Raw genomic sequence first — 21391 nt, 5'->3', positions numbered from 1 at the left:
ATGTTTGGCACCAGCTTGGCTGCAGGAGTTGCCAGAAGGGGGCGTACAAGGCACCATCCAACTGTCTTAGGGACTCCACTCTTGATTTGTGTAGGGTTTACTCCTTAGCCTTTTCTTCTCCAGAAGATGCCCCACAAAGAAGCATAGGTTTGGGCTCAGATTTTTCCTACTACTAGGTGGGCTACCTTCCCAGGTTGGTGAGCCCTGTCTGCCCCTTACTTCCCTCTACAGCATGTGCAGAAACCTTCTTCTTGACCGTTGGACCCACTGTTGGTCTCATCTGCTCAATATGCCAGAGCCTGTCTTTGCATGCAGGGGAAGTTCCAAGCCATCATTAACATTATTAAACAATACTAATATTAGACAGGCACGTTCATTATACCGTATTCAGCATCTGATAAAAACTTTTCTGTTTAGACATGCAGGGCAAGTCCTTTTACCAACTGGTGCTGAACGGTACCTATCATACACCAGCCCATTTAACTGCCTCCATGCCACCAACTATGACCTGCCAAATACAAATTAATACACATTGATACAAGTATTAAAAATTCAGTTTGTGTTTCTGAATGGGATTTGGCACTCACTCTGCCAGCATCACCTGCATTGTGTGGTAACACTTTACCACATCTTTCCCCTCTCTAAGTTCTTTCTGTTGATGCTATTGTAGGCTCAGAATTCTGGATTGGTTGTTGTTGTTTTTAATCAAAATTGAAAGCTATTCATTGGCATACTCACATTTCTTGAATTAAAAATGCTAGAACTTTTACATTTCCATGCAGACAATCCAAATTTAAAATTCCTGTGTTTACATTTCACATCTGTTTTGGCAGATTCGCAGCCAAATAGGAAACAACACTGATGTTAAAACAGCATTTCATGGTTCACTTCCCTCCCAAAGTCATTGTTCAACAGGGATACACTGGCTTGATTTCTCAGAGATCTTCTGACTCTTAAGAGCACAATGCCTCAAGGCATACTCATTTAGGCACATCCTGGTGGAAGGCAACAACAACAACAAAAAATTCCCATGAGCCTGAGTAAGATGAATAAGAAGAATGACTGTGGGAACTACCTCCTTTGTGTACAGTATATACAGTGTTACGCAGTGTAATACATCACAGAAGTTTGCCAATGTCACTCTAGGTTGGAGTTCTTATGTGAACTCTGTTAGACAGCAAGGCAGAATTGTTTTCAATGTAGTCCTTGGGGAGTCCTCCAGGAAAGAAAAAACAATGATTTTGATGGTTCATTTCAACGCTTTGTAACAGAGATCTTAAGGGTTATTCTACCAGTGTTGTGCCTCACAGCTGTTTTTTGATGCCAGGACAGGTTAGGCGGATGTAAAAAAATTCTTTGGCACATGTGATGTGATGCGTGTGGGGTGAGGTGGTTGCATCTTCCACATGGGAAAGTAGGATCATAACCCAGCCTAGTCAGTTACCAAGGAGTCATGAAATGTGCTCTAACACCCCTCCTTTGTTTCTAAAAAAAGAAAGAAGAAAGGGAGGATTAATGACCGACTATATCTTAAGGATGACCCATAGGCAGAATCTTGCCCCCTGGCAATAATACTGTGTCCCTTGCAATCCTACCAAATTATAGTTAAAGTGTGGTGAAATCTTGGTCCATCATTTCACATTTAGAGAAAGGAAAAAGTCATTTTCAAGTTGTAAGAAATTCAGTGTTTTAATGGTATCTTTTATTTTGTATGTAACAGTTAGGTAATGTATCATTAGTGGGTATACAACCAAGCTTTACTCATAGTAGACCCACTAAAATTAGTGGGCATGGCTAAGTTAGATCTATCAATGTTAAGGGGTCTACTCTGAGTTTAACTTAGTTGCATACCACCCATTGTACTATTATGTACAAGACCATATCAAGAAGTCATTATTGCTGTAATATAGGTAGTATTATTATGGAGGTAGTATTATGGAGTATCACCACAAGTGAGGCCTTTTGTTTCAGTAATGGTCCATTTTAAAGATCAAGTAGATCAATCCCAAGAAAATGGTCTTACACATAACAAAAGAGAATCTTCTTCTTTGGCGATCACTCGTAGCCGAGTAAGATTGTCTTCCATATACACAGTTTTAACAGCGAGTCTGTACATGACTGTGGAGGCCAATTCTGAATCCACACATCCTTCCACAGTGGGGACATAGGTTTCCAGACGGGAGTTGATCATGGTGAGCGTTTGCCAAGCGTGCCTTCTTCTTAGCGCATTTCTCCCTTTCATCCTGAGTTCAAGTGTCTTCAAAGCCCATGACACCTTTGGTAAAGGCTGTTCTCCGATTGGAGTGCTTGCAGACCAGTGTTTCCCAGTTATCAGTGTTTATACTGGGTAGTATTCAACTAAGTTTTACTCCACCTGTTGAAATTAATGGACCTAACTTAGTCATGTCCATTTCATTTAGTTGTGTTTACTCTGAGTTAAACTTCACTGAATAGCTATAATGACTCAATAAACTAAGCGACAGCAATACTAGATGATAAATTTAAAATGCCATTCAAAAAGAGAATCAAAGAAATGAACCTGTGCAGACATGCATCATTAGAAAGATAAAATTCAGATAAGAAATACAACTTTCACTCACTCATCCCCTACAGCAGATGGTGCCTTGATGTAAGATGCCAAGCCTAGTTCTATACAGATGACACCATCTGAGACAGTTTAAATCCAGTGACCCACAGAATGTTGGTTATCATGACCTCATGTGTCCATATGGGGTTTATGATAATTAATTAGAAATGTGTACGATTTAAAAATCTCTCGATTCTACATTTCCCTTGACATGCCACTGTTCGAATGATATGTCCAAAATCCATATTTCCCAGGGGTGAACTATTTACATTCAGCATTTTGTTTTTGTTTTTCAAAATGGTATTTCAGACTAGTTCATCGGACCATGTTGAGGCTAAGTAGATTGGGGAAGCTCTGATTGATACGAGATTTGCAAAACTCACATTTTAAACTTGAAATCAATGATTTCACTCCTGAACAAAAACAAGAGTCTTTTGTTTTCACCTTTGAAATTCCCCATTTGCTTGTGTTCGGCATGTGTGTGACTGCTGACATGCATGACATTTTCAACATCGGAAGGGAGTGGGGGCAGAATGGGTTGGAAGAGGGAAGAGGTGGAATGGGGTGAGGTGAGCTTACAGCATGTTAGCTCGGAACACAATGCCCGTGTAAATGGGGAGTTGCCCGGACACACACTGAGTGTGTATATGATATATATGCACAGCTGTATACCTGTAACTCAGGATAATACTCTGTGCATCTTAGATTTGCTCACTTGCTGCAACCACTTCCCTCTACCCCAGAACAATCAAGTGTCCTCATGGATGCTCAGGCTACATAATTAGCATTACCACAAAGAAGAGGGTTTTCAGATACCTAAGCACATACTTTCAAATATTGCATCACCAATTATTTTTCTTTTCTTTTCTGTGGGGTGGCATAACAAAAGAATCAATGTGCTTTATGAAAAATTAGAGGTGATCTTTCACCTTTTCAGAGTGTTAGTTAGAAAAGAAGAAGATAAGCAACATTGTACAAAATACGTGAAAAGACTCATTATGAGTACTTCTCCTCCTGCAGAACTGTGAGCAAACATCTTTACCACACCTTCCTTAAAATTGGACAGGGACCTTGGAAAGAGGTCAGGTGTTATTTTGAGAGCTGGAGTCAGCCCATGAGATTACTTACCCATTTCCACTGTGTGCAGGACCAAGAACGGCTAGGGCTACCATATGTCAAGATTTTCCTGAAAATTAACAGAATTTCAAAGGTGAAATTGCCATCCGGGGGGAGTCAATTGAAAAATTGAACACTTCCGGGTTGGCGCCATCGCCGAATGGCGGACTCCCTCCGAGCTCCGGAGGGAGCCTGCTCGGCAGGGGCTGGGTCCTACCGCACCGGCGATGCGGGGACCCTTAAAAACCACGGCCACGAGGGTCGTGGACATGGAGACTCGGCTGGCACCGCTAGCGCCCTCCCGACTCGTGAAGGAGCCTTTTTAAAGGCTACGGATCGGGTGCCGGGGAGAAGCGTGGTGCTTTGAGTCCTCTGCTATCCCTGCCGAGCGCAGCCGCATGCCATCCGGCGGAGAGCGCTGACTTCTTCCATTGAAAATTCGGACTTTTAGACAACAACCCGTGAGTAATTTGGAAATTGGGTTTAAAAGGAGGAAAAAAAAGAATTTCTTTTTGAATTGGACACGAGCGGGGGGGGATCCAAAAAGGAAGTCAGTCCCCCCCCCTATTGTAGACCTTCCAAGACAAGGACGGGGAAACCAAGGTCCAAAAAGATTTGTATTGCTGATAAAAACTAAGAATTCCACGATGGGGAATTATAAGAACTGTGCTGGAGGATGAATTGAGGGAGAAGAAACGTAAACCCCCCCCCCCTGGGAACCGGGGTGATTGAAGAGAGAGCCTGGTGAAAAGAGTCGGAGATTTTGACAGCTGTCAAAGTAGCTGTCAAAGTCGGAAAGCAGAGAGGATCTTACTATGAGAACTTTGCTGGCTAAATTTGTTACAATTTGCTACAACTTGTTAAAACTTGGATACAAAATGGCGAAAACATGGATAACAATCGGACTTTTGGACTAGAGAAGACAAAGTTACAACAATCCCCCTAGAGGAGTTTCGGGACATTACAAAGATGGTCGTAAGTGGAAAAATACCATTGGAATTTTACAGGACTGGTTATCTTCTGGGAAAGCTGCAAAACGGAAATAATATTTTGTCTACAGGGTGTTCAGCTAAAGGAGACAATAGAATTTTCTATTGAAGAAAGGAAGGGACTGAACGCAAGTTTTTGTTCCTGAATAATAATAATCCCTGCAGACTTACTAAGCTTCTGAATTAGAACGTTTTAGCAGCAGAACAAGAGGAAACTGGACTACAATTTGGAAAGAACAATGGGGGGAGCTTTATTAAAGTTCTGAAGTTAAGTGTTCTAAAAATAACTATGAAAGGAAAAAAAAACAAAAAAAAAAAAACCAGCAAGGAGTTGGGGGAAATAGGTGATTTATGGATTGTAAGAATTCCAGGCGGATAACATGGTTTGGTGGTCAGGGGGAAATTGAACCGGGGACAGGGGGGGAGAACTAAAATCCAAAGGCTTGTCAACTTCTTTTTATTGAACTGGCTTTGTTTTATCTATTATACCTTTTATTTTTTATTTCTGATATTTCTATTATGTGGGGTGTTTTTATTATTAAAAAAAAGGGAAATTGTGGAATGAAAATGGGGTGGGCCCTGGGAAAGAAATTTTTTGTGTTTTATTAAGGGTATTGATGAGGAGTGTAGAAATTTTAAATTCGAATAATGGTTTAAACAAATTAAGTTTTTAATCAGAACTGAGAGCTTGTGGAGCCAACAATATGAAAAAGGAATATGGTAGGGGTGGGGGAAGGGGGGAGTCCCAGAAAGTGGATATATGAAAATAGGGCTATGAATGTATTCTAATTTTTACTTTCTGTATTTTTGAAAATTTTAATAAATATTATTTAAAAAAAAAAAAAAAGAAAATTACGTGCCACAATAAAACTCAAATTCTGCACCAAAAAAAAAAAAAAAAAAAAAAAAGGAAAATTGAACAACTTTGGGGTTTGTCTAAACAAATATAAAAAAGCCCAACAACTTTCAGGGTGTCCTGGTTTTTACTTTTTGAAATATGGCCCTACGTGTAGACCCTTATCAAACAAGAGTGAAATTTGTGATTTGGTCACTTGTGTTTATTAGTTATTTGGTCTAGCTTATTTCCCCCCCCCCCCTCATTTTTGAGAACTTCCTTGCTAATAGTATTAGTAATTAAAAAAAAAAAAACAGAACCAGAAAGGTTTTTAGAGCTAGGTATCAGGAAACTCAAAATAGTTCACCTGGTTTTATGATGTTTAATGTGAGTACTAGAATAGAATAGAATAGAATAGAATAGAATAGAATAGAATAGAATATTGATTTTAGAATGCTGTGTTACTTTTATTGTTGTTAGCCGCTCTGAGCCCAGCTTTGGCTGGGGAGGGCAGAATATAAATAAAATTTTATTATTATTTATTATCACTATGCTTAGGTGTAGTAGTAATGTTCCTTCATCCCCATTTTAGACTAAAAAGTGCATATATCTCTTCTTCCTGTTTCTCCATCTCTCTCCAGCTTTCTACCACGTCTTCCTCCTTTTGAAAAGCAAAACATTGTGATGACAGCTATATCACTTCTTATGCTCCACCCTCCCAGGATAAGGCCCAATAGTTAACCATTCAATTGCCTTTAATACTACTTTCTCAATACAACTCCATATGTGGAAAGTTCTTATCTGATCTCTTTTGCTCCTCAAGTCCCTTATGAGGGCATTTGGCTACCTAAACTAAATAAATGCTGGTGCTGTGTTCTTGTGCATTTTGATAGGTGCGTTAGTTTCTGGACCAGCTCTATTGAATAAACAGGGAAAGAAAGGACAAACTGTTTCCCGCACACATTATTATTCTCCTCACACATTTGAGCTCAATACCTTACCATCCAACCCCCAAGATTTTCATGGTCTTGTTCCCCAAACATGAAGAAGTAGATGTATATAGACACATCTGTCCCAAGCAAGTGTGGCAACATTTATGTACATTCAATGTGGTGTTTTGGTTTTTTTAATGTTTAGGGGTACTCTCATTTTGACTCAAGAAAATTACCATTTTATAGTTCAAATCAGGGAAAATAGATACAGTAAATGGACAAAAGTACAAAGAACATGCATTGCACCGGGAAAGGAAATGAAGCCACCATCGGAGGTGGTAACAACAAAACTGACCAATCACCGTGCTAGATTCCTACTCCACACATTAAACGCTCACTTCTGTCTGAGACTCAGGAAACACCGTGACAGGAAATGAGGCTGCCATTGGGGGTAGCAATGGAACTGATGATTCACCATGCTAGAGAAGAAACTAAAAATTGTTAAAAAAAAAAAGTTTATTCTCCCGTTAGATTCACAAAATGCTTAGGGGTATGCATACCCCTGCATCCCCCCAGAAAAAAGCACTGTGTACATTTATTAAAATGAGGTTTATAGAATCACAGAACCACAGAATTGGAAGGGACCTCAAGGATAATCTCGTTCAGCGTCTGCAATGCAAGAATCTTGCCCACAGCCATCCCTGGGTGGGGCTCAAACCGCCAACCTTCTGGTTAACACCCAGGCATACTGATCCATTGCGCCACGGGATGGCTATTAAGAGTTCAGCATATGAAGGGAGACCAACAGAGGCAGGATTGCAACAGCTTTCTTTTGTCTTTTTTTCTTGCCTCAGAAAGCTGCACAGCATTTGTTATTCCATTATACCTTTTGACAAAGTTGAACAGGGAAGACATACGGATGTGTCATGAATCTATATTTGAAAGACTGTTATGAGAAGAGGTGGAGGAATGGTTCTCTTTGTGTGGATCCCTCATTGCATTTCTCCTGACAGCAATTTAACTGTTCTCAGGAGTCGAATAAGCCTTATGAGTCCTATAAATAGAAAGCTTGCAAAAACTTGGCTTCTATTATTAATGTCAAATATATGACAACTGATTAGAGCTGAAGTGAAACTGAGAGTGAATTTCATGAAACATTTAGCACCTTGAAATACACCTCTCAATTTTTCCACTTACGTGACCATTCAAATTGTGGACTGGTAGCACTGACCTCACTCTACTTTCGCTTCATAATGTCACCATGTATCCAAATCAGACTGGTTGCATGGTGATGTGACATCAGCATCTCCCTTCTACATGAACCCTGATTGGCTGGATTTATAAGATACTCTTGATCTTTCTATTTTAATGGCACAAAAATACAGGTCGGGGAAAGGAGCAAGTATGACCAAATGACAATCAGTGTGTAAAAAAGCTTAGCAAGGTGTTGTTGTTTTTAAGAATGCAAAAAATAAAATAAAAAATTGCTCCCCCCTTCCAAAAATTCCCCATCACTTTCATAGGAAAAAAATTGGCACCAGCTTACAACTAGTCATCATTACTTTTCTATCTATTCTGTATTTGGGTCCTTGAGAGTCAGCTGTAATTCTGTCATTGAACATTGGGGGAGAAAGGGGACCAGAAAACACTAGCACTCTTTTATTTCCATTTTTTAAGTATGCAAATGATCATTAAAGGCATAAAAAAATTAACAGCTAGGCAGTTTCTCCCTGATTTTATCCCAAAGTCATATCAAACAAACTCGTATAATGATAAATGTCTACATTAAAACCATCATTGCTAATAGTATTCCATATCATTTATCTTTTGTACAGCATGACCAAATTACAATGACCACATGACTGTAGCCACTTATGATTAATGGTGGCTTAACATAGTGTCTGACAGTAAAGCTTTGAGGATGGAAATTATCGTATATTTTAAGCATTTCCAGCTATACATTAATTAAAAATGTATTTGTTTTCAAAAAAAAAAATGCAAAGAAATTTCAAATGCATTTTAAACTATTTCCCTGAAAGCACAATCCTATACAGGCCTACTCAAAAGTAAGTTTGATTTAGTTCAATGGGGCTCAATCTCAGATAAGTGGGTGTAGACTGCGATACTAAATTCACTTCCCTAGGAGTAAGTTCCATGGAAGCAAAATGGCACTTCCTTCTGAGTTTATATGTACTATTAAAATATGAATTGCACAGTATGAGTTTTGCATAAAAGCATCTGACGATGGAAGTGTCAAATGAAATCATTACAGGGGAAAAAGAAGAGGGTTGTTGTTTTTTTAAAGCGCTATCTAAAGATTTCTGGAACTCTCTCACTAATGGGAAGAATGAAACAGGTTATTTCACAATGTGGTCTAGATTTTCACACCAAGAACAAGTGTGGTATAGTGGTTAGAATGTTGGACTAGGACCTGGGAAACCAGGGGAAAATCCCTGCTCTGCCACAAAGTTCACTGGTTGACTTTGGGTCAGTTACTGTCTTTCAGTCCAACCTACCTCACAGGGTTGCAATGAGGATAAAATGGGGAAGGGGGGAACTACCAATGTGACCTTGAACTCCTTGGAGGAAAGATGGGATATAAATGTAATAATAGAATACAATAAACAGAATCCTGTCATTTGTTGCAAGGCATGGTCTAAGGCACCCCTTTGTGTCTGAAAACTGAGGGGATTTCACCTCAGTGGTTAAGATACTGCCAGCCCATTTTGAAAGAGAGAGATGGGCACTCTGAAACTTTCCAAGCAAAAGGATCTTAACAATAATAAAAAGAAAGCATGATCCTATCCAGTGCTATTTTTCTAGAAAAAGAGGTGCCAGAATTCACCATGAACACCTCCCTTGTTCTCTTTTAATGGCAATTGTGCCTACCAGAGAGGTGCCAGAACTGAGTTCGGGTGAGTTCTGGCTGAAAAAGAGCCCTGATCTTATTGTGTGTCACACTGAGGACCAAACTACCCATGGCATTAAAGGTATGGTTTGACATTGTGTGTATCTTTTAAAAAATTGTAAATAGCAGCCACTAGTTGGAGGGGCATTCATGATCAGAACCAAAGTACAGTGGCTATAATATTACAGTGACACCATTCTCTAAAGGCTATAGCCCCACCAATTTTGCCTGTCTTTTTGACACTACTAAATTCAGCGTCTGGCAGCTTTCTTCAATACTCCAAGCATTGATTTAATCCTAACATTTACTAAATCTAAGAATTTTGGTGAATTTGCCTTCTCCCAAACTCATAACAATACTTTTACTAGTGAGCCACCGGCTAGGCAAAATTGTCTTTGTAACAAACTAAACCTGCAACAATGGGTGATTTGGAGTTCATCTCTATTCCTCTTTCTTCTATGGTCCTATAGGAGGAGAGTGGGTGGCGCTGTGGTCTAAACCAATGAGCCTCTTGGGCTTGCTGATTGGAAGGTTGGCGGTTCAAATCCATGTGACGGGGTGAGCTCCCATTGCTCTGTCCTAGCTCCTGCCAGCCTACCAGTTCAAAAGCACACCGGTGCAAGTAGATAAATAGGTACGCATTTCCATGCGCTCTGGCATCCCATTCTGGTGTCCCATTGCACCAGAAGCAGTTTAGTCATGCTGGCCACATGACCAGGAAAGCTGTCTGTGGACAAACGCCGGCTCCCCGGTCTGAAGCAAGATGAGCACCACAGCCCATAGTTGCCTTTGACTGGACTTAACCCTTCAAGGGTCCTTTACCTTTTACCTTTATAGGAGAAGTACATTATTTCCTCTCCAGTCCAAAAGAGACTATTCCACTTTCCTTTACCTAAATTGGGATGAGCTGGCCTTCTAGTATGAATGATAATAATTTAAAGCCAACTCAATTCTCAGATGACTCTATAGCAGCTTCCAGCTTAATGGGCCAAGCAAAAGTGCTTTGGGTTAAATCTCTGTGGATCAATTGTCTACACCATGACGGACACGCTAGTTGACATACTGAAGTTCAAACACTGTTAATAACATAATTCTCTCTATATGCTCTCTCTCTCTCTCCCTTTCCTGGTTACTCCAGAAAAGCTATAAATCCTATAAGGCTAAGACGATAGAAGCTGCATCTCAGATCTTAAATTCATAGCTCTTATAGCATGAAATTAATATGGATTTTGGAAATTAAGACAAACTAATATAGAGCCCACTTTTGAAAGCCCTATGTCAACAAATATAAACAAGTGCATTGGTTCCGTTGGTAATAAGAATTTTTAAAAATGATTTGTCTGAGAAATGTCCAGCATTAAGTCATTGTGGTATGTGGATGTGTTAACTCTAAAACATGTGTTAAAAGAGCCACCTAATAAAGTGATCAAATGCAAAGGAGAGCCAGGTGTATTGTATTAAAAGTTTCTAAAGATAATTTCAGGAAGCACAGCATGCATAGCAAATACCTGATGAAAAGCCTCTTTTTTCATAGTTATTAAAGGTTCAGGACTCTGTCCTCTTTTATCACTGGTCCCTGTTGGAAGAAACAAAGGCATACAAATAAATGATCAACCCTCAGATTACAAAGCTATTTCCAGATAGCACAATTATATCCCCATATTATCATATTGGCTCAGAATATCCTTAATATCTGCAACATTAGCTAGCAAGACTTGGCAATCGAGGATTGGCTGTGTTTTCAAGACTAGTCACCACCCTCTATTGAGATAGACAAGGGAACAGCCTGGACCTCTTTGTCTCATTTTCTATTGCTCTTGGAAGTGCATAAACTCAAAATTCCCCATATGCAATCCAGGCAGCACCTTAAGACTTATCAGTTGGTTACTGAGAGCCCTAGAATCACATAATCGTAGCACTGTAGAGCTGGAAGAGACCCCAAGGGTTACCTACCCCAACTCTCTGCAGTGCCCTGAGATCTTGTGTGACCTGCCAGCTAGCAGTGAAAAACACCTACCTGCAGTCAAGCACTCTTCTTCAGAAAAGTAGAGACAGCCACTTCACCCTTTGTTCACTTTTACACTAAGCTGGTGTTTCGGGACCTCTAAGCTCTTCATTCTTCTTTGTCTAAAAGTATCTCTGCTTGCCTTTGAATTGATGAAAATAGGGACGTCCCATTACATAACGATAATTTTACTATTTATACCCCACACATCTTATTGGGTTGTCCCAGCACTCTGGGCAGCTTCCAACATATATAAAAACATAATAAAACATCAAACATTTTTAAAAACCTTCCCTATTCAGGATTGCCTTCAGACTGGGGGTTGGCTAACTCCATACCTTCTGGCATTTCTCCAATGAAAATAGGGACATCCTAAGGAAAAGCAGGACATTTCGGGATCAAATCAGAAACTGGGATGACTTCTCTGAATCAGGGATGTCCCTGGAAAATAGGGACACTGGGAGGGTCTGCAATGGACCAATTTCTCTTGATGCAAAGCACCTTCCTGTCTGCTAGTGTCATGGGAGCCACAGCAGCACCATTTCTTTCCATGTCACTGGAGTTGTCTGGGCCATGGGGGAGGAACCCTGACCACTCTCTGCTTCTCCAGCATCAACTCTCAAAAAACTGGATCAATGCAGGCACGGACAGAAGCCCAAGAAGGCCAGGAAGAAATGGATAGAGAGAGATGAGGTGATACATAGCCAAATATGGCTGCACAGGGGTTCTTCAGGCAAGAGAGAAGGAGATATGGAATTCAGTGGAGTGAATGTGATACTTCAGTTTGATACCTATAGTTCCTTATATATTCTGTCCAAAAAGGGTCAGAGAAGGGGCTTCAGCATCAGAGTGAACCCAAAGGAAACAGAAGCTGTCATTCTAAGGCCACTGTGGAGCTTTCCTGGGCCAGGTAGCAGGTTGCAAGGGCAGGTACTCAAATGAGGGCTTCCAACTGTAGGTTGTGTAGATTACCTGCCTGCCAGAAAATGCTAGCCAAACTTCGGAAATGGGAGGGCTTTTAGCAGGTAGCTTGGCTGGAATCTTCAGGGCAGAAAGCGAGAAATGTTGGAGGGTATGATCCAGCTATATCACTTTTGCTTCCTTAGACTGCAAGAGGCTCTCCAAGTTCTCAAGCACCAAGTGATCTTCCCCATCACCCACAAATTGGTGTTTTTTTAAACTTGGGATGCCAAGTCTGTACTTTGCCACTGAACTGAACTGTGATTCCTTCCCATAGGTAATGTAAAAAAAGCTAATAATTCTTAGCAGCGTAAACCTCTGTCATACAATGTAATTGTCTACAAACTACAAGTTATGTTGATATTCTAAAGAGGAAAGGAAGCCAAACTCCTCATTTATTTATTTATCATTTCCCCAAAGAATTAAAGAAAATCTTTCCCAGGGCTGATTTTTCAAAATGTAGTTATTTCTCTTTGGGAAAAGGTTGTGCTGGCTAGCCAATGGGAAAATCAATGAAAGTTGCAGTAATGATCAAATGCAGCTTGTGACACTTCAGTTATCATTGAATTTTACCCAGAAGACAATCAATACTTGGTTATACAATGAAGCACACCTGGTAGGTGGTAGAAGTTACCGCACTGCATAGTATACAAACACAAAGGCAGGCTATTTGCTCTTTTCAGACACCATTCTATTACTCTTAAACCATAAAAATGTCCTCTGGGGGCTCCAAGCCATTTATTGCCCCTCAGTGACTCTGGGTCATCTATGTTGTAAGACGATGCTTTTATTTTGCTTCTCTCACATTCAAAGGATATTCTGACAGGCATACAGACTTCTTTTGTCTTCAGCAAACTCTGGCTCAGGTGAGAATGCTTTTATACCACAAGATAATCAGCCTATTAAAAATTCTGAATCACTCCAAATATCCAGCTTTCTGCAGATTTATTGTGTTCCTGCACCACCAAACAGCTCCCTAGGAATGCTCGTGCTGACATGAATTGTAGCCAGTTTTGCAAAGCAGAAAGGCCAATTAATTGAGAGCCCAACTCAAAGATAAGCCATGTGTTAGCAAAGATGTGCTGTATCAACACATGCATGGCACTCACGGATACATGTGAGAATTGTGCAGTGACTCCTGGGCAGGATTGCTGGTCCTTTCTTTACCTGTTCTGATGGCGATAGGAAAGAGGAAAAGAGAAGCAGGTGCAGATAGGGAGAAAATGTTATATCTTGGGATAGTTAAAAAAAATGTTCACAGCACAACAGTAGAAACAAGTTCATGGATAACTGGTATTTTATGTTGATCTCTCAATGACAAATGATGATGTACTGTTTTTGGTAAGAATTCTGATCAACACTAGTCCTTATTCACAAGGAAGGTCCTCACATTGTGCCTTGCTGATCTTCAAAATATCTGGACTTTAAATGTAGGTGGACATACAGTGCAAGAACAGCACTATCCAAGTAAGATGGAGCTCCTATAAGTTTAATAGCTGTGAGGAAGAGGGGATTTCATTTTTATCACTCTGACATAAACTGCTTCATTTAAACAATGATTAAAGATGATGCCGCCTACATTTAATGATACCCTACTTTACTTTTCTATGGAAAACCCAAAGCAACACATTTGCATCTCATAGGACAGCTATATTAATGTTAACTTTTAAGCCCACATGGAACACAGCTGACTTCCAGGCCCTTCTCCAGACACTTTGATGCTTTGTGTCACTTGGTATGGTTTCAGAAGTGTCAGGAAGTGGCCTGTAAATGCATGTTGATAGAGATGCTCAATGCCTGAAACCTTTTTGGACATTGATGCAGTAGACACATGTCAGGATTAAATTCAATACATTCATCACATTTGTATCCCACGCTTTGTCCAAGGTCCACAGGGCAGCTCACATGAGGTGGGAACCAGCATTCCATAAGTAGAAATCTACTCATGGAGCAGAATGCCATTGAGTCTCAGCTTCCCCTTTACAGACTCAGACCACAACATACCCCCAAAGCCCTTTTTTTCTGGAAATTTGGCGTATTCTCCATAACAGCTTGGGAGATGTCACGGGGGCTGCAAGGGAAAGAGGAAACTCACCCAGTCTAAGTTCATGGAAAGTCTCTACTGAATCCAGGTCACAAATGGAAGGCTCCCACCTGTAAGTGGAGTGATTGCTTCCATTCAAGGAAGGGCACCTTTGTATGCATCCCACATAATTATCCTGCTTTATTCTCACAGCTACTACACTATGAAGAAGAATAGACTAAGAATGGTGATTTTCCCAAGGCCACACAGTGAGCTTCGTGGATGAATGGACAAGGCTCCTGAGCCCAAGGCAAGCCTTCTCCACTATGCCATACCACCTCTATGCTAAGCAGAAGCACTGCATGCATTAAACTCATGCATTGAGCATTTTACGTTTCATGGCTTCCAAATACCATAAATGGAAGGGTCTTTTCAAGAGGAGAAGAAAAGGCTTTTCAGCTGCTATTAATCAAGGAACATTAACTTCAATGGCAGCTAGATCACGTCACATTCAAATTAGATAGCAAATGAATTCATTGACCTTGAATGGAGTGACACCTAATAACTCAGTGTTATAAAGAAGTTACCAAGTTTAATATTGCCATCTGTGAAGTTTTGAGCAAGATATTTAGGCATTTCTGCTAATTTTAGGAGGGTAAAAATACTCCCGTTCATCCAGTGGCTCTAATTTGAAGTCTTGTCCTCTTAAAAAGTTATTTACTCATCTAAAACTTGCTCATCACCTGCAGTAAGAGGAGGAAAAGGTGGGGACGGCTGGTGGTGCCCTACTGAGAGGCATGGAGGCCAAGCTGAACTGCTAGCTGGTAAGGTGTGCTCTGGTTGTGATGGACAGATTATTTCAATAGTTCCTTTATTCAAAATATCTTATTTTATAACGAGGATCACATCTCTTTATTAGTTTCCTCTGCAGAAAGATTGTTAACCGAGAATTCATATGCATGTCTACTCAGAAGTTAATCCCACTGGGTTCAATATAGCTTAGTCCCAGGTAACTGGGTATATTGAAGCCTTTAAAATGGCTAAATTTACTAACATAATTACAATATCAAATGCAAAAAAATTGAAGAAAAAAATCTGCACAAAATATCCGTTATCAAGTGTTAGTTGATCTAGATTCCATGTTGAAGAAAGAAAAAGAAAGAAAGAAAGAAAGAAAGAAAGAATATTAAACTCTTCATTTCAACAAAATTATTTTGTGTTTAAGCTTTTAAAATCTGGAACATAGATCAGAGAACATTTAGTCCATATTAAAAGGAAAGAGAATGGAACTAGTTTAAAGTGAAAACAACTTCAAAGTCTTTCATTAAAGGATATTTTGTACTGAGAGATCTGGCCACCATTACCAGTTTTACCTTCTTATAAATCCAAACCGCATGCTTCAGATTTCTAGTCATAAATACCCCCACTTGATAGAATTTGACAGATTAGGCTATTATCTGCTTCCGATTTATCTCATTTTCTCCCTTATTTTCCTTATCCAATTGAATTTTATTGCTTCTTTTTTCATATGATTGTTCCACAGAAAGAAGTTCCAGATGCAGTCAGAAACCTACAATTTATGCAGATACTGAAAGCCTTGCCTCACAATAAATATATATTCAGTAGAGATTATTACAAACACCTTGGTGATACTGCTTTAAACAACTGGCAATCTTCCAGCATGAAGGCTAATTCCCAAATATTTGGCTGACCTTGTCAGGTTGATAGGGCAAGAAAACATGACTTCTCCATCAGCTGATAATACACCTTCTATACATGTTAATTCCTAATCAATCTTAGCAACATAATGAAGAGATAATTCCAAGACAACCCTGTCAGGGAACGACCTGTTTTGTTAGCTTGGCTTGTTCATTAGCGTGGTCCTGCCAAATCTTCATAAAAGAGTTTCTCTGGCCCACTGAAACATCTACACACATGATGCACCAATAAATGCTTTGGAATGCTCAGATTTGTATGAGCATTGCAGATGTCAGATCTCTCTGCACTCTTTTTAGCAGCATAAATACCTATATTGTTGCAGGGCAGGGATGAAAAGAGCAGTTATGATGAAAGCATGATGCTGGGCCCTCCAGTAGATTTTTCTTCAAAGAGCTTGTTAGGGGTGAGCATTATGTTGCTTCCTGTGAAAGCCCCTTTCCTGCTCATGAGACCCATAATACTTTCCCCATGAAAAGTAACAAAATTTTGCACCAACCCTAGACACAAGCAGTCTCACTCCCAGACTGTGTGCATAAGGACAATATGTGCAACTATACTTTTCTCCTGTGACATTCAAGTTCCATCCGCAACTCCAACACATTTTGGCCATTCTGCTGGTGCATCTTTGGGAGCAGAACACAACACCCATTGGCTGAACATTCTGCCAGTATATTTGGGCAGCTCCATTGGTGCATCTTTCATGCTGGCACCATATCTCAGGTTCTAGTGTCATTTCTGCCATTTCTCAGCTGGTGGAATCTAAGAATAAAGATTGTGCTTTTCATCTCTTATTTCTTGTATTCCATTCTCCTTTAGTGCACCACACCAATTTTCTCCTTCCAACCCATATTTTTCCTCTCACTTAAGAACATGCTGGATCAGGCCAGTGGCCCATCTAGTTCAGCATCCTGTTCTCACAGTGGCAACCAGATTCATATACCTGAAGAAGCATCTCCACCCCCATCATTCAGCCCGGACACTGAGGTCCAGCACTGACGGCCTTCTGGCAGTTTCCTCCCTGCGAGAAGTGAGTTTACAGGGAACCGGGCAGAGGGCCTTTTCAGTAGTGGCACCCACCCTGTGGAAAGCCATCCCATCAGATGTCAAGGAAATAAACAACTATCTGACTTTTAGAAGATATCTGAAGGCAGCCCTGTTTAGGGACGCTTTTAATGTTTGATGTTTTATTGTGTTTTTAATATTCCTTTGGGAGTCGCCCAGAGTGGCTGGGGAAACCCAGCCAGATGGGCAGTTATAAATAATAAGTAGTAGTAGTAGTAGTAGTAGTAGTTGTTGTTTGGGAATCCAACAAGCAGAACCTGAGCACAAGAGCACTCTTCCCTCCTATGGTTTCCAGCAAGTGGTATTCAGAAACATTGCTGCCTCCAACTGGGAAGGCAGAGCAGAGCCATCATGGCTAGTAGCAACTGATAGCCTTATCCTCCATGAATTTGTGCAAAGCCATCCAAGTTGGTAGCCGTCTCTTCTTCCTGAGGGAGGGAGTTCCATAGTTTAATCATGTGCTCCATGCAGAACTTCTTTCTTTTATCTGCCCTGAATCTTTCAACATTCAGCTTCACTGGTTGTGCATGAGCTATAGTGTTATGAGAGAGGGAGCATAACTTCTCTTGAGACACTTTCTCCATGCCATGCATAGTTTTATAAACTTCTGTCATGTCGCCTCTTACCCACCATTTCTCCAAACTAAATCTTCTAAATGCTTCTTTTGCTGCATGATCATACTTGTCTCATACTTTATTGTCTTATGCCTCTTTCGATTTCCTTTCTGTGTTGTGGAAGCTCTGATATTTTGCAGCACTTATCACTCATCCTTATCATCTAAACACCACAGAAATAAGAGACGATGATACCAAGGGATATAAAATATACCCCTAGTTTGTTATCTTTTGTTGGGTCAGTCTGTATGTAGATCCCCCCCCCCACTGCAGTCAGGCAGAATGGAATTTTGGATATGCCTCAGCTACAAAAAGAGCAAGACTACTGTTTAATGCAAAGACACCACAGAGAAAATACTTAGTGTATGACTTCAAATCCACTTTCATCCATGTTTATCCAGGACATTCCATCAATCCCAGCTTTAATTTAGAAATAGAGTCAATTTCTAGCTCCCATAGCTATCTCATTGCTATGTTTTCCAAATTGACAGCTTTATTTTATTATAGATGACAGCTGTGAATCACATATACACACATGCTTATCACTAATTAAACTGCTTTGGTAGAATGGAATGTTCGCAAATGCTACAAATGTTGAGAGGAAAAGTTCAGGGCCTCCCCCAGATAATGACCATCAAAAACTGCTTCCATGGGGATGGCACTAACAGGGCTATTGCAGCTATAAACCTTAGGCCATGCACAATGGTGTGGAACATCTCCCTACAAATACTACACATTCCTTTTAGTCACCAACCCTGGTGCAGACGCTCACTATACCAGCAAAGGAGGACATACAATAAGAGCTGAAGAAGTGGTCTTCAGTGGTGTCTGTATAGGTTTTTAAAGGAGATAGGAGAAAAGTCTTAAATCAAATTCTAAGGAGGCAGAAAAAGACAAGGTTTCTCAAGCCACTAGTACTCTACCATGCACGGCTGGTATGCTGACTGGGGATGGAGGTTGCATATTGAATTAGAATAACTAGGATATATTCCTAATGTAGGTTGGGATAAAAGGAGCCTATATTGGGTGGTCTCCCCCCCCCCATCCTTTTCTATTCTCATTTACACAGGGAACATTTTTCAGTTTTCTGTCTGTTTATATGTGTGCATCTGTTCCCTTTTTATTATTTTCAGCTACCACTTATCAATGTTTTCAGGAGAAAGCATTCAATCTTCTATTCAGTTATTATTCCCCTTTCTCCAAGCTGACACTTCTCTCATGCTTATTACAAATACCCTCTTGATAAATAACCTCCCACCTGAGCTCCAGCCTTTTTTGTTTGTTCTCTGCCATGAAATGTTAAAAGAAAGGAATGGGGGTGGGGAATACCTTTTTTTTATTATTATTCTTTCAGTTCCTGGGTAGAACTCCCACACCATCTTTTCTTGCAATAGGGCTTTGGTAAATGCATGTCAATGGAACGAAATAATATGGAAATGCATTTGTGAACAAACAGCAGAGACATTCAAAGCAGAACTGTTGTTGCATTCATTTATGTTGCTGCTTTATTATTACCATTTTTAAAAATGCCCTCTTTTGCCTTACAGCTTGATTTGGTTTAACCGACAGTTTGATCATAAACATTTGTGCTGGAATATTTCTTGCAGCCTTGGTGAAATGTGGTGGGTTTGCCTGACTGTGGTCAGTGAGGTCTGCTCCACTAGAGTATAGGGGGCACTGCCCCACCAGTCTCAGTCTGCCTTAAGCCAACCCCAACCTTTCTATTTACAACCAATCCAAGGGGTAGCACTGCTACTCAGCTTCCTTCTTCTTAGTTTCTGGGTATAGTCAGAGGTGGGGAATGTTAGTTTTCCTGAATATAATGCTAGTGCTTCTGTCCCATTTTCTAATGTGTTTTTCACACCACAGTACCTATTGCGTTGTAGGAAGATGGAGTTTTGATACTGGCATGCTGTACTAAATTTTGTTCACATCAGTGGGCATAGTGTGACACAATAACAAACACCACTGGAAAATGTCACCCCTCCAACACCGCAATGGCAAAATCTGAGATGCCATCTTCCAGTTTTTTCTTGCAAGAGAACAGTGGCCATATTGGACACCGTGATCTCACACAATAGTTGACCGTGGTTCTGCCCCCTCCCCCCCAAAAAGCGAGTTTTGAGGCACTACACAAGGGTATGCAATGTCATCATTCCCCCACCTTTTCTGCTGCTCCCCTATGATTCCCCCATGAATACAGCAGGAAAGAAGTTTGCCACTTTATTTCAACACTCCTGTAATTTTTACACATTTCATCACTTTACTCTGCAATTTTCTGCATTAAGATGCCCACAAGTGGATTTTCTTCTGGGATTAAATAACATGCATGTGCTCAACATGATCAGCAGGTGAGTATTTTGTGGGCCATGTAAGATTGGTTAGTGGGCTAGAGGAAGCATGAAGAAAGGCACAGACTCTCTGAACTAGAGGTAGAAAACAGTATTTGTTTGAAAACTCTGTGTACTGATCAGGCATTCTGCCTGGAGAATACACAAAATGCCATCAAGATGTGCAGATTTGCCAAGGCCTATTGGAGAATATCTGTATTGACAAAAATGTGTGCATTCCTTTTTAATGAAGTGTACACGAGGCCTGGAGAATGTGCATAATGACTGGTTGTTATGCACATTAACTGCTCAACTTACATTACCCCTAGTGTGTGTGTATAAGCACTGTAGGGTTCATACACAACACACATGCCATTGAATTTGACCTAATTTTCTACTTTGAGCAACATGCAGAAACTTCTTTAGTGCATGGCTAAGGAAACACACCTGGGTTTTGAGAGCAATTTAGGCATGTCAAGCTGCATTGCATTGTGCTCTTGCCTTAAATTTATCAAGGGACAACTTCTTTCAAAGAATTGGCTTAGGTATGCTCTGTATAACTCCAATTTAGGACAAAGTCATACACTCAAAAACTGGCACACAGTGAATACAGGATGCACTGCAGCCAGCTACAAAGTCAATTGATCAAATGGGTGTCCCAGATTTAAATGCCCCCCTGCCACCCAATCTGCCTCATTGTGTGCTGAACAATTTGCTCATGGTCAGAAGTAACATATGCTAGATTTATGTACAGTGGGTTGCTTTTGAGTTGTCTAAAGCAGTCATTTTCACATGTGGCAAAACACTGCAGCAAACCAGCCCAGAATCCAGTGGGGTCCAAGAACTTGCATCTGAGCCACATTTTGACCAACTGAAGTAAATAAATGACACTAAAGAAGCTTAATTCTATAAGCTTCTGGGGTGACAGGAGTTTCTAGGGTGACTCATAAATACACTAAATACTCATTAATATTCTAGCTCAAACTGGGCTGTTGATCAAACTTGAGGTTCTGGTAATAGACTGGCCAAGTGTCTTCAAACGCTTCATTCTAAGGAAATGTCATCAGGTTCATCGTGACCAGAGCTCTCATTACCTCCTGAACTTTGTCTGGAGGTCGCTCATGCAGAGAAGCTTCCATATTGCTCAGCAGCAGCAGCAGCAGCAACAGTCATGGGATTCACAGTGTGCCACAACAAGGCAGCAGTCAGAAGCTTGCAGGGCATTTGGATTGGTCTAGCGGGGGAAAATGCCTCTTTGTAGCAAATGTGAGAAGGCCTTACAATAAGGAAGTGAATAGATTGCATAGCTCA

At 40.5% G+C, this 21391-nt stretch overlaps 1 long non-coding RNA gene across 2 annotated transcripts in view; it reads right to left on the bottom strand.

Annotated features, from left to right (window-relative positions):
- Positions 1 to 685: 685 nt before the first annotated feature.
- LOC308473909 overlaps positions 686 to 21391 on the bottom strand; it is a 123556-nt gene continuing 102850 nt past the window's right edge. Inside the window, exons 3-5 of one of the 2 annotated variants that reach the window (XR_013984390.1) lie at positions 10876 to 10943; positions 3716 to 3773; positions 686 to 1485 (exon numbers count right to left, since the gene is read on the bottom strand). This is a non-coding gene — a long non-coding RNA (uncharacterized lncRNA). Of the gene's footprint in view, positions 1486 to 1701; positions 2375 to 3715; positions 3774 to 10875; positions 10944 to 21391 lie in introns of those variants that run through there. The other variant, XR_013984391.1, reaches the window with a different exon arrangement.

Source organism: Podarcis pityusensis (assembly GCF_964106645.2).
Source record: "Podarcis pityusensis genome assembly, chromosome: 3".
Taxonomy (NCBI): Eukaryota; Metazoa; Chordata; class Lepidosauria; order Squamata; family Lacertidae; genus Podarcis; species Podarcis pityusensis.
Note: the sequence above shows the minus strand (reverse complement) of the source record. Positions and strands in the feature narration are given on the sequence as shown.